This window comes from Urtica dioica, chromosome 8 (genome assembly GCF_054948205.1).
Source record: "Urtica dioica subsp. dioica isolate 48M chromosome 8, U.dioica_male_clone48M_v1_H2, whole genome shotgun sequence".
Classification (NCBI taxonomy): domain Eukaryota; kingdom Viridiplantae; phylum Streptophyta; class Magnoliopsida; order Rosales; family Urticaceae; genus Urtica; species Urtica dioica.
This window is the reverse complement of record NC_142763.1, coordinates 26,385,531-26,400,229: the sequence shown is the minus strand read 5'-3', so window position 1 is coordinate 26,400,229 and position 14,699 is coordinate 26,385,531. Positions and strand designations below refer to the sequence as shown.

General features: G+C 39.1%; 1 long non-coding RNA gene across 1 annotated transcript; it reads right to left on the bottom strand.

Annotated features, from left to right (window-relative positions):
* Window positions 1-13,466: 13,466 nt before the first annotated feature.
* LOC149388713 (uncharacterized) lies at window positions 13,467-14,364 on the bottom strand. Its single transcript, XR_016300848.1, has 2 exons — window positions 13,922-14,364; window positions 13,467-13,718 (listed from the first exon to the last, which is right to left on the bottom strand). It is a non-coding gene; the product is annotated as an uncharacterized LOC149388713 (long non-coding RNA).
* Window positions 14,365-14,699: the final 335 nt, after the last annotated feature.

Sequence of the window (14,699 nt, the reverse complement as noted above, 5' to 3'; positions counted from 1 at the left end):
GTCTCGGAGCGTCCCAAGCCTTGATGTACGTTGATTGCCCGTTACTATGGGCGTTTTGATGCTCGAGCTTGAAATCAACAAGAACCCTATATAACACGTAGATTATAAGAGAAAAAACATCTAGAACGATTTATAATAAAAATTATTTAAGAAATCAAAATATTACCTTTTTATCAATCGATTTAAATCGATTGGGATTTTATTTCTCAACGGGTCAAAGAACATAGCGCTATTTCTCCAAAGGTCGAGGACAACGAGCATCCAATGCGCACCTTTGTTATACGGCATCAAAACAAGTTCACCAAATGTGCAATGTCGTACCACGTTTCCAACGTCCTTGACTCGTTTTGACAAATAAGCCTCCTCGTCGTCATTTTCGATGTACGAACTTAAGCTCGGATTTATAAAACAATAATTTCGAGTCTTCTTCGCCTTTTCTAGCCTCGAGCGTAGATAGCTATGACAAACAAATATTTAGTTGATCAAAACACTAAATATTGAATATTGATATTAAAAAACGCATATAAAGAAAACTCTTACTCCATATAAACCGTTATGCTCCCCGCGCCAATTTCCAAGTATTGCAAAAAATCGGAAACGTCTTCAAATGACACCGGAATCGGGATAGCCGCGAGACTTGGACTAACATTGACCATAATCATATCCCCTTCCGGTAACATTACTTTGTTGGCATGTTGAGCGAGCAATCGATACTTGGGATTAATCACCTTGTACGAAATCTTCTTAGCATCATCGATGCTAGCTTCACTGTCAAAACCGAGCTTTGAGAGTTGTTTGACAACCGGACCGCGACTCTCTATTCCCGTGTCCATTTCTATGAGTCTCTTCGGCCACGAGACAAACCCGCCTATAGCATCTTCAATGGTTTGAGCTTCTATTTGTTTTTTTAATCAAAACCCCCAAAACGGCCACGCGTAAATTTCCTTCCTCCAAAGGTGAGAAATGAACTACGTCTCCATTCATGTACGCTCACCCATTTGCAACATGAATTGTGTCTCCTTTCACAACATCATCAATGAAAAGAAGACACTCGACGCTTTCATCCGAACTCGGTGTCACCGGCGTGGTTGGATTCAAAGAGCAACTAGCACGAACACTATTTGGTTTTTCCACAACGACATGATCGATCTTTGGACAATCATCAACGATGTTAGGATCGATCTTCGGACGATCGCCAACATCGTCGTGTTCTAAGCAAATCACGAATATATATCAATATCTTAATACCAAAATATTTAGCTTTATAGATAAAAAAAAATGAACATACCTAAAGAGACCGCGTCATTAACGTGTTCTTCAACGTTTGCCATCTCTTCATCATCAACAACCTTGTCCTTGAGATTCTCTTCCACACGCTCGACACTAGGCGACTCGATATTAGCATCTCCGACATTAATGCTACCATTTCCACCGAAGGCTTTCATCACCAAAGATTTCAACTCGCTCATCTCCCGACGCATCCTAATTAATTCTTCGTTCGGCATTGGAGGAACAAAGTACTTGAAACGCGAAGTGTGTTTGGATTGACCGCAAACTCGCGACGTTCCCAAAGCTTCTTGCAAAATGCTCTTTCCCGATTCCGGCACCAATGTCCCTTGCGTTGCTTGTTGTGATAACGTTTTCTACACAAAATTATTTTCAAATAAAATTACAAGATTAATTGTTATAACAAATGTAAAGTACTTACAATTTTTTCTGCCATTAGTTTGTCTTTCTCATCCTTGTAGTTATCTACGTCTTTCATTCGCGAGTCACTCCAAAGTTCCTCTTTCGTAGGCCATTCCCCCGTTTCTTCGTGCTAGTAAGAAGTAATTATACAATAATTAATAAACAATGGCAAATTTGGAATAACTAAAAAAAATAAATGAACCTAACCTTTTCTTGATCAAGCTTTCGATATCCATTTCGGCCCGTTCGAGATTTGTACACACTTTTTCCGGTATTTGCTTTCCCATGTTCCGATGTTTGTTTGAACACTTCGGATCGTCTATACTCAACAAATGCTATCCAATCTTCTTCGGTGACACTTGTGTAGAATTTCAAAACACAAACCGGTCTCTTTAAGGCGATTGGATCGTTGATATCTTTGAGTATATCGTTGTATAGCTCATGACAAAATAACCTTTCCGCTTCTCCGACTCTCATAAGGCAGTCGTGCTTTTGTTCAATAGGAATCGTAAATCCTTCTAACATTTCGTTCCAAATCCGTTCTTTAATTTGATTATTCTCTTTAGATCTTCAATCGCGCATCGAAAGTGGAACGTATTCTCTAGCTAGCACGCCAAAGTAACTCGACAACTCATCACCCTCCTTACCAATTGGTTGTCCCTTTTCATCAAATTGTACCGGAATTTTTTTACCTAGAGTTTTGGCCTTATTAACCCGACTCATAAGAGTGTTTCTTCTTTTTCCTTTTTCATCGGAATTTAGTGCTAGTTGTCTTCTAATTTTTCTTTTACCACTATCGCTAGAACTAGTAGTAGTGGACGACATTGAATCTAATAAACAAAATTCAAAACATAATCTCAATTTCTAACTCAAAATCCAATCCGATTCCAACTTAAATACAACTTCAAATCAATATCAAACTCAAATACAACGAATTCAAATCCAATATACTAAAATCCAATACAAATTCTTCCTAACTTCAAATAAATACCAAATTCTAACTAAATAATAACATAAATCAAATTAAATTCAAAACAAGTTGGGAAATAACATACCCGGTGAAGGCGAGGACGTGGCGAGAGAGAGGCGAGGTGGAGGCGGGGCTGGGCGAGGTGGAGGCAGGGCTGGGCGATGTGGAGGCGGGGCTGGGCGAGGTGGAGGCGGGGCTGGGCGAGGTGGAGGCCGGGCTGGGCGATGTGGAGGCGGGGCTGGGGCGAGGTGGAGGCTGGGCGGGGTCAAGGCGGAGGCAATGAGTGAGGGTGAGGACCGGGGAGAGAGGGGCGGGAAAAAGAGAGTATGAGGCCGGAGAGAGAGGGGCGGCGAGAAGAGAGGATGGTGGCCGGAGAGAGATCGACGGCGAGTAGAGAGAGGGGCGGAGAGAGAGCGACGGCGAGAAAGAGGAGTAGAGAGAGAAGAAGAATAAGAGAGGAGTTGAGCGACGGCGAGAAGAAAGAGGGGCCGAGAGAGAGAGAGTGGTGGCAAGAGAGTGGCGGAGAGAGAGAGATGAGTAGTGGAGAGAGAGATGAGAAGAAATGAAGTAGAATAAGGAATGAGAATGAGGGAAAATTGAAAAAAAACGCTAAGTATAGAATATGAAATGGGCGGGTAGTTAAAAATTTTGAAATTTTCAGATTTTAAAACGCTCCTACAACGCTTAAGCGTTGTAGGAGCTCGCCGCGGCGATGTATATTTCTCACCGCAGCGAGCTGCTTCTAGAACGCTTAAAATAAGCATTGTAGGAGCCTCGCCGCGGCGAAACCAAATTCTCGCTGCAGCGACAGTTACCCAGAAAATTCTCGCCGCGGCGAAAATGTGTCATCGCCGCAGCAAGGTAACCCTAGATGTCCTCGCCGCGGCAGTATACAATTTTCGCCGCTGCGACCCCTTTCTACAACGCTTAAAAAAGCGTTGTAGAATCCTCGCCGCGGCGAGGAATACATTCGCCGCGGCGTAAAATGTATGATGTCGCGGCGAGACTATATGTCTGGAACATGGTGCTCTCGGTAAGATTTTTGCCGCGGCGACGACGTGTTCCCGCCGCGGCGCAGGACTCCTGCCGCGGCGAGATTTGTACCTCGCCGCGGCGGGATTTTGTCGCCGCGGCGAACGCATATTTTTGCCGCGGCGAGGACATTCTACAACGCTTATGAAAGTGTTGTAGAATATTCTCGCCGCGGCGAAGTAGAAATGTCGCCGCGGCGAGTGACACGAGACTGGTGATATAAATTATCATTTCTGGTCTTTTTCACTTTGAACTCTCTCATAACCTCACTCGAAAAAATATTTCCAGTACCTTTCCTACTCATTCTAGAGCGTCCTCGTTTACTAGTCTCATCTACACATTCAAATCTTGTAAGTTCTTCTTTAACTTGTTCTAATTGTTGTTCTCTTGATAGTTTACTAATTAGAATGGGCAATTTTTTGTATAATTAGGGTTTTTCTATGAAGATGAGAAAGTGGATGTGGGAGAATAGATTGAATGAGATATATCGGAAAGGTGTAGATGAGTTTTGTGATTTTGCTAGAGAGAACATGGTAGATGTGAAATCTATTCGTTGTCCTTGTATTAAATGTGGAAATCATAGACAGTTTTCGATTGATGTCGTTCGGACCAATTTGTTTGCATATGGAATAATGACCTCGTATCAAAGATGGTTCTACCATGGTGAGGTTTTTCGTTCTACGGAAAATGAGGATGATGTTGAAGATGATATTGATGATATGTGCAGAATGGTGAATGATTTGGAGGACGATTTTGTTGAGCGACCGAAATTGTTTGAGTCCATGATGAATGATGCGGAGACACCATTATATGAAGGGTGTACAAGCTATTCGAAGTTGTCATTTTTAGTTACATTATTTCATTTGAAGGCGTGGGGGGGTTGGACAAACACTAGTTTTACTCTATTGTTGGAAACACTGAAAGAAGCATTTCCGAAAGACAATAAAGTACCTTTAAGTATGTATGAAGCAAAGAAGACTTTGGGTACATTAGGCATGAAGTACGAGAAATTCCATGCGTGCCCAAATGATTGTGTTTTATATAGACACGAGTATGAAGATCTAGATGAATGTCCGACGTGCAAAGAGTCACGGTGGAAGAAGGGTAAAATTCCATGTAACGGGGTTAAAGGAGTTCCAGTTAAGGTACATACATTTTCATCACTTGATTAGGAAATACATGTAGCTCATATTCATTCTTTATTATTGATTTTCGTTAAATATATTTCAGTCGCTATGGTACATTCCTCCAATGCCGCGCTTTCGTCGAATGTTTAATAGTGTCAAACACGCGAAGAACATGGTTTGGCACTCCGAAAAGCGTATCGATGATGGTATGTTGAGACATCCTGCTGATGCTGCACAATGGAAATCATTCGATTTAGAGTATAAGGATTTCAGTGTTGATACTCGAAATTTGCGCCTTGGTCTAGCTTCTGATGGAATGAACCCGTTCAGCATGATGAGCAGTAAATACAGTGTTTGGCCGGTTATACTTGTGAACTACAATCTCCCTCCAAAGCTATGTATGAAGAGAAAGTTCTTGATGTTAACGCTTTTGATTTCAGGACCGAATCAACCAGGAAATGATATTGATGTCTATTTGGCACCGTTGGTCGATGATTTGAAGATGTTATGGGAGAAAGGGATGGAAGTTAAAGACGCTTACCGTGGAGATTCGTTCAACTTAAGGGCAATGTTAATGTGGACTATTAACGATTTTCCGGCCTATGGAAACTTGTCAGGATACTCTGTGAAATTCTCTATTGGTTGTCCGATTTGCATGAAAGACACATCTTCCATCCGTTTGAAGCATGGTAAGAAAACTGTTTTTCTGGGTCATAGAAGATTCTTACCAAGAGATCACTCGTATAGAAGATTGAAACAAGTATTTGATGGAAATTCAGAAGAACGACCCCCTCCTAGAATTTTGTCTGGTGAAGATGTCTATGAGATGGTTAAAAACGTCAATGAAGTGCTTGGGAAAAGAAAGCGGAGTGCTAGTACTAAAGAATCGTTCAAAGAGAATCCTTGGAAGAAGAAATCGATTTTCTACGACCTTCCTTATTGGAAGACACACTACGTCCGGCATTGTCTGGATGTTATGCACATCGAGAAAAATGTTTGCGAATCGCTTATTGGTACACTTCTTGATGATCCAAATAAATCGAAAGACGGAATAAAATCTCGATTGGATCTCAAAGAGATTAATATTAGAAGCATTTTGCATCCCGAGGAGGGGGTGGGAAAAAAACAAAATTACCACCGGCAAAGTACACTCTAGATCGAAAGGAGAAAAAGAAATTGTGCAACTGGTTTGCTTCTATTAAAGTCCCCGAAGGTCATTCGTCAAACTATAAGAGGTTCGTGTCTTTGAAAGATTTGAGACTTATTAGAATGAAGACGCACGACTGTCATGTGCTGCTACAACAAATGTTGCCTCTTGCTTTGCGAGGAATTGTGCCAAAAGATGTGAGGTTTGCAATATCAAAGATATGTGTATTCTTTAACTCGATTTGCTCGAAGGTCATCGATCCAACTCGGTTGGATTTAATGCAGTCAGAATTGGTGAAAACTCTGTGCTTGCTCGAAAAGATCTTTCCACCTTCGTTTTTCGACATAATGATCCACTTAACCGTCCACTTGGTACGTGAAGTGAAATTAGGAGGGCCCGTGTTTTTACGGTGGATGTATCCAATCGAACGTTATATGAAAGTGTTGAAAAGCTACGTGAAGAACTACAATAGGCCGGAAGGAAGCATAGTTGAAAATTACATAGCAGAAGAGTCGGTTGAGTTTTGTTCTGAGTATTTAGCTAAAATAGACGAAATTGGGTTACCCAAGAATACCAATTTTGATTCAAAAGCTCTATCTACAGGTATTTTTTTAACACTTTATTTGTTTATTTAAATTATATATGAACATTGTTTTTAAGTATTTGTTTCATTATAGGTACTTATTCGATCGTCAACCGAAAAGAATGGGAGCAAGCAAGTCTCCATGTGCTACACAACGTTTCCGAGGTCACGCCATTTGTGGATATTCATTTGAATGAGTTGAGAGTGAATAATCCAAAGAAGGGTAGAAATGAAAAACGGTTGCAAGAAGAGCACAACCGTTTGTTTCAAAACTGGCTTGGAAAACGCTTATTTAAAGAGGCAGGACATTCATCTACGTTGAGTAAACTATCTGGCGGGCCTTCCTCAATGGTTACAAGGTACACTGCTTGGTCTGTTAATGGTTTTACATTTTACACAAGAGAACGAGACAACAAGCATCCCGTACAAAATAGTGGTGTTACATTGTTTGCCGAAGCTTTACATGTTTCGTCGGCAAAAGATAAGAATCCAAAACATGCTTTTATGAAGTATTACGGATACATTGAAGATATTTGGGAACTTGATTATTGCGGATTGCGAGTCGCATCATTCAAGTGCAAATGGGCAGACAATAATCACGTTAAAGTTGATAATGAAGGAGTTACAATTGTCGACTTTAGACGGATTGGCTACGAGAATGATTCATTTATTTTGGCTTCGCAAGCAAGTCAAGTGTTTTATGTTTCGGATCCAGCAAATCCTGAGTTATCGTTAGTGGTTCATATGAAAGCGAGAAACGGTAACGAAGAAGAAGACGAAGACATGTCTAGCATTCCTCCGTTCACATCAGGATTACCGCCAATTGATCAAGAGATGGATGATTTTGATGATGACAATGTTTCACATCTACTTCGTAAGGATATAGATCCTATTTTTATTTGATATTGAACATTTAGATAATGTATTTTCATTTTGGATTTTATGTTATTCTCCTGTGGAAAACGTTATTTTTCATTCAAAATTTCTCTATACAATGTCATTTACATTAAAATTACATTTCTCCGACATCGCCGCGGCTGAGTATAACTCTCGCCGCGGCAGGATAATTTCGCCGCGGCAGTATACAAATCCTGCCGCGGCGAGAAGCTTTCTACAACGCTTAAACAAGCGTTGTAGAAACCTCGCCGCGGCATCGTATAGTCCATGCCGCGGCGAGGTTAGTTCGCCGCGGCGGGAATATCACCTCGCCGCGGCGAGACAAGTTCTTAAAAACCCCAGACTCTCGGTATAAAAAAATCAAAACCTCGCCGCGGCAGAATACAAATCCTGCCGCGGCGAGAAGATTTCTACAACGCTTAAACAAGCGTTGTAGAAACCTCGCCGCGGCAACGTATAGTCCATGCCGCGGCGAGGTTAGTTCGCCGCGGCGGGAATATCACCTCGCCGCGACGAGACAAGTTCTTAAAAAACACAGACTCTCGGTATAAAAAAATCAAAACACTCGCCGCGGCAGAATACAAATCCTGCCGCAGCGAGAAGCTTTCTACAACGCTTAAACAAGCGTTGTAGAAACCTCGCCGCGGCAACGTATAGTCCATGCCGCGGCGAGGTCAGTTCGCCGCGACGGGAATATCACCTCGCCGCGGCGAGACAAGTTCTTAAAAAACACAGACTCTCGGTATGAAAAAAATCAAAACCTCGCCGCGGCGAAGTAATATTTTAGCCGCGGCATAGAGCACTCGCCGCGGCGGGGACTATACGGTGCCGCGGCGAGAAATGTACCTAGCCGCGGCGAAGAAGCACTCTACCACCTAATCATTCACTTTTTTCCAATATTTTACCTGTTCTCCAACTACAAATGATCATTCAATTAAAATTTCGACAATCAATAAAACAAACCAAACTAGTCTTAAACATATAACATCAAGTTTCAAACATATATGAAATAAAACACAGCAAACGAGTCTCAAACAATGACTGAAGTCTAAAAACACACAAATAAAACACAGTAATCTAGTCATAAACATAAACAAACCAAGCGCGTCTTAAACTGAAACTTAAATTTAAAAAGAGTTTGAAATTTATATGGAAGAGTCGTTGTTGTTGGTTCTTGAAATTTACTCGTCATTCGGTGGTGGTGGTGGTGGTGGGTTCGCCGGATATTGAGGAGGTGCCATATGCGGTGGCCACTGTGGTAGTGGGTACGGATAGTCGGAGTACTGAGGATATGGAGGAAATAACACCTGATTCTCTTGGTTGATGTCCCACCGAGAGTAGAGATCGTTCAATTGGTTGATGTGAGAGGCGCCATACTCCGCTTGTTGGTGCATGTACTGTTGCGTGTGTTGGAACCCGTCGACGAGATAGTTAGAGCAATGAGCAATGTAGTCGATGGTGGCGGGGTCGATTACCGGAGGTGCTGGTAAGCGCAATAGTGGCTCCGCTTCCCTCTCTTCCCCCTCTTCCTCCGCTTCCTCCGCTTGTGGATCCTCCCTAATCTTGTACCGCTCGATAATGGAATCCGTAATAGGCCCCATTGGACTGTTGATCGTATCCCTTTTCGAGCGTGGTACCCCCGCATTTGTACAAAGGCCGGTAATGATCGACGGATATGGCAAACCGTGTCGTTCATTAGTATAGTCGAGTTTCTTCATCCAATTATAGATGAATCGACCGACGTTAATGGAAAGGCCTTTAACAATGCAGAACAACACCTGGATACGATCCTCGTCGAGAGTGGTGAAGTGCTTGATCAGATAGAGACGAGCGCAAACAAAGTAAATCCACGCTTTAGCGATCCTGGTGAGTTGGTCACGCTTGAGTACCCTTTTTTCCTTTTTCAGTGACCCAATCCTCTCCCGGAATGCACAACACCCGCGACATCTCCTGATGGCTGCAACTTCTTAGCCATTCTCGATAGCCCTCGTTCTCGAAAGGCACATCTGGGGTCCCAAGAAGATCGTTGATAGCTTCGATACTCATATCGACCGGTTTCCCACGGACCGTCACAACATCACCTTGGGAGTCCGGCAAGTTTGCGTAGAATTCGTACACGAAGTTGACGTTCGAATCGAACTCGGGTACAACACAGTACCTCCACCAATCATGACCAACTATGCTGTTGCGGATTTGTAGAAATCCATATCAACAACACGAAATTAAATCAATAAACCACCTATATGCAATTCGGGTAAACAACAAGAAATCCATATCAACAACACGAAATTAAATCAATAAACCACCTTAAAAAACTTTTAAAATCATACCTTACAATGAGGCGGCAAGAGAGAGAGAGAGAGAGGCGCTAGAGGAAGCACGGCGAGGAGTCGGCGAGAGAAAAATGGCGGCGAGGACAAGGCGAGAGAGAGTTGGCGGCGAGGACAAGGCGACGGCGAGATTTTTGGGCGGCGAGGACGTGGCGAGGGATTTTGGAAGAGAAAAACTGGAAAGATGCGGCCGAAAATGGTTGTCTCGTGTGTGAGCATTGGAAAAAATGAGAAAAAAAACTGAAAACGGCCTTTTATAGTGAAAACCTAAAAAACCTCGCTGCGGCGAAAATATGTCTTCGCCGCGGCGAGACGTTCCTACAACGCTTTTTTAAGAAACTGTCTTTTACTGCGGCGAAAATATGTCTTCGCCAAGCAGTTTTTTAAGAAACTGTCTCGCCGCGGCGAGACGTTCCTACAACGCTTATCCATAAGCGTTGTAGAAACACCAAGTTTCTACAACGCTTGTCATAAGCGTTGTAGAATCCATAGTTTCTACAACGCTTGTCATAAGCGTTATAGAAAGTGGGTTGTATAATCCAACATTTGTAGTAGTGTATATTGTTATTTTATTTATTTCAGAAAGTCTATTCTAAGTAATTCAATATAGACCGTCCCTTAAAATTTAGATAATTATTATATATATTTCTTAATAATTAGATAATCAGATTAAAATGTCAACGTAAGTGGTATAAATGAGTCATATATCTAGCTTTTCGTTTATTAATTTTTTTTATGTCTATATATTTATTATTTAAAATTTAATTTTTCTATCTATTCTGAATTATTTTTCTTGAAATCAAATTAATTCTATTAATTAATTATAACGAACCTTTGAATGAAATAAACTATTACAATAAATCTTGCTTATTAACAAAGAAAATTTGTGTGATACCTTGTTTGATCTATTAGTAAATTTCACACCACCTTTAAAATATGAGTTATGGGTTCAATCCCATACCGGCAGCAAATTCCCTTTAAGAAAAACATACAAATTTTTTATATCATAATATATGTCAAATGTTTTAATGTTGCATTGTTGATTTACAACATTGATGTTACAACTTGAGGATGTAATGGTTTCGAGTTAAAAAAAATTATATATTAACCTCAAATTCTGATGTTACAACTTGAGGATGTAATGGTTTCGAATTAAAAAAAAAAAAAAAATATATATATATATATATATATATATATATATATATTAACCTCAAATTCCCTTACTTATTCTAAAGAATAATGACCCCATAATTTATTTTAAAAATAGTTACAACTTATAACTTCAATAATAAATTTTTAATCGATCTTTTTCACTGGATAATAATAATAGATATTATCCCCAAGGGCTTAGCTTGGGTGACAAGACCTTCTGCATGTGAAGTGACCTCTGCGAAAGGACAAGGGTTTAATCCTAAAAAACGTATTATTGACGTTTGAATATTTGATTTTATAATTTGTGCTTAAATGTTCAATGTAATTGATGATATGATGTATGATATAGAAATTGAATTATATTAAAAAAAGTAATTATTAATAATCTCCGATGTTACAAATTTATATTTAACCTCCTTGGAAAAAGTTCCTAACTTCATCTCATTTGAGAACGACAAAACTTGACTTCACACGTGTGTTACACACGAGACCCAATATTCTTACACACTGATAGTACCTCTACATGAAGAAGAGATTATTCATATTATGTGAAATCAAGACGTTCTTCATTTTGAATAATGACATACTTCGAGATATTTATAAATATATAATACGTACTAATTATCATTGACCACACTTAATTTCGTGTAACGCCGATGTCTTTCTCATCCTCGGGCTAATAATAAATCATTAAAATAGATCAATTATCAAGAAGTTCTTTATATCCGCCAAAATTCTCAATACAACAATAATAATTTGTGGTCTTACTAATATCGCGTGTCTAATGTCTAAACTCACCGCCTTTCACATATGTCCAGTTAGAGCATCTCCAATGCAAGCAACGTTGTTTCACACATCATAAAAAATAGTATTGTTTATTTATTTTTATCCACATCAACATTTGTGGTATCTTACATAAAAATTGGTGATAGCGTCAAAAGTTGCTAAAAGTGGTTCTCACTCTATTCAAAACATTAATGTGTTTAGTATTTTATATATTAAAAAATAGTTGGCATTGCTGTCAGAATTGGTTACTTTGCCATAATCATTACAACTCATAATATTAATATACAAAAATGAAAATGACATGGTATTGCCAAATAAACAATAAAGTTATTTTAGTTGCATCCATTGGAGATAATCTGTATAATTAGATATACCCTTTTCGTCCGGCACTTTTTTTTGTTATATACGAATTTTTGGACGTCCACATCACTAACCCAATCCATTAATTTCCCGCTCTTCATAATCCACGTACGCTCGATGATTTACACGTCGATGCCACGTCACAAGACTATATCGAATATGCTGGCTTCTCAAACTCTCATCTTAAAAAACAAGAACTACTCAATCATTGTTGTGGTGGGATCTGAAAGGTACTAGCAGCTCTGTGCCTGAAACAAAACAATGATTCCCTATGGAAATTGATTCCAGAAAGCAGTTTCTTGGCTTTGCAAACCACGAACCTTATTATACGCCAAAAATTAATATTCTGGACTATTGGCTCTCTTCAATCTTGATGATGGATAATATGAAAATGAAAGCAACTTAATGCGAGCCATGAAAATTAAAGCTTACCCTGACCCAAAAGAAGGCTTGGTCAAGAGTTTCAACCAAAAAGGACACTCTGACTAGTCTTTGGTGCTTATCTTTTCCATGCATTAGAGTAGTGGCTGTTATTTAGTTTTTTTTTAGAATACACAAAGGCAACAAGGTTTATATTGTTTAAATGTGATATTATATTTTTCTGTGACATAAAAAGATGGGTTGGCTTGAATTTTCTTTATTTTGGTAAATAATATGTTGATTTACTGTTTCCATGGACAAAATTGATTTATAGTTAATAGACAGGGGAGGCCGTCGTTATGAGGGAGGCCGTCATTATGAGGGAGGAGGCCGTCGTTATGAGGGGGCACTACAAGAAAACAGGGTATCAGAGACTAATTATTTAGTCTCCGATACCTGACAAACAGTCTCGGATGAGTATCCGAGACTGATTTTCAGTCTCCTAGGCTAGTCTCGGATACCTAGTGGCGGATGCTACTATCAAAGACTAAAAGTCAGTCTCGGATATGCCGCAATATTCATGACAAAGAACTAGTCTCAGATACCACATTTTTCAGTCCTTAATAAGGTCGGCCGAGAACTCGTATTTAGTCACTAATAAGCCTTTTTCAGACTGACTGTTAGTCCCGAATAACGTGATTGTTAGTCTCGGATAACGTGACTGATTGTAAACCTTTTAAAACGAATTTTTAGTCTCGGATAAACTAATTTCTAGATTGAATTTTAGTCTCAGATAACATAATTTAGGGACCGATGTTTAGTCACTGTTCCATTTCTTGCTTTGTCTTTGATGTAGAGCTTTCGATACTGATTTTCACTCTCCAATACAGTGGCATCTGTTACTGTTTATTTAGTCTCGTCATGATGCTTTGGAGACTAATTTTTAGCTCTAAATATAATGCTTCTAAGACAAGCATTTATGTATACAAGACTAATTTTTCAGTTTCTAAAAAAATCAGAGTACATAAGAATCTAAAATAAGCTTCATTAGAATAGCTTTCGTACCTATAAATTCGTAAATAAATTTATAATAAAATCATGCATAATCGTCAAAACAATATTCATGAAAAACTAAGAATAAAAAACAATCCAAATATATCCAAATCTCTACTGCAAAAAATATATAAGATAAATGAAATATTAAAGTTGAATCCGACATCCACGATTTACTAACGCTCTTGACCTGGTATGCCGTTGGAGTTCTCATTTCTTTGATCACCACTTCCTTCATTGCTCGTGTAGATGAAACCATGGTCGAGTCAAAATCATCAAACTTAGTAGCTAGATATTCTTGTAGTCAAAATCATCAAACTTATAAATTACATACATAGATGTGTATATTTCCAGCTCTATTTCACAATAAGATTTTCAATCCTACACTAAAACAAATATTTAAACAGATAATTTTTTATTAAAAAAAAAACTTACCGGCAACGAGTAACTTTAGGAAGAGTAGAACAGAGGCGGCAACGGGCTCGGCAGCGGACAGCTTTATGAACAAGCTTTGTAAAAAAAAATTAGAACGTTATCTAAGAAGCAAATTTACATATGTTACGTGTATATTTCCAGCTCTATTTCACAATAATGTCTACGAGATTGATCATTAAGACAGATTAATCCCTTATATTTAAACGGTGTTTAGTTTCATTTACGGAAGACTCTACGAGACTCCAAGATATTCACAGCACAAATGGCAATGTCAACTCAACATATCAAGTCTAAATTAAGAAAATTAGAAATTCATATGCAACATGCAGCAAGTTAGTAATCGTTCCAGGTAGAGAAGCACATGAAACAAGGAGTAAATATTAGCATTAGGTTATCATTGAGAAAGCCACAAAACCTTATAATCATAAAATCGTGGATAGAAATCTTTGTCTAAAACCATAAACAATTCATGTCAAATTAATATTCATATGCTCTATCATGTTTGTTTATTTTAATTCTGTGTGTAATGCTTGAATTCGATTAGATACCGTGTTCATGATATTAGGATTGCTTAATGCTCGGAAGAGATTATGTTAGTCGTGGACAAGGATTAATTTACCGGGATACATTCCTAGGTTAGACATAGTTAGGCTGTTTCGGAGTCGTGTGAACGTTCTTGTTTTTAATGCTAACCGTTGTTTTTAGAGGTTGAGATCGAGTGTTTTTAGAGGTTGAGATCGAGAGAAGATATCCCGGCATAGATAAGATTTTAGAACAC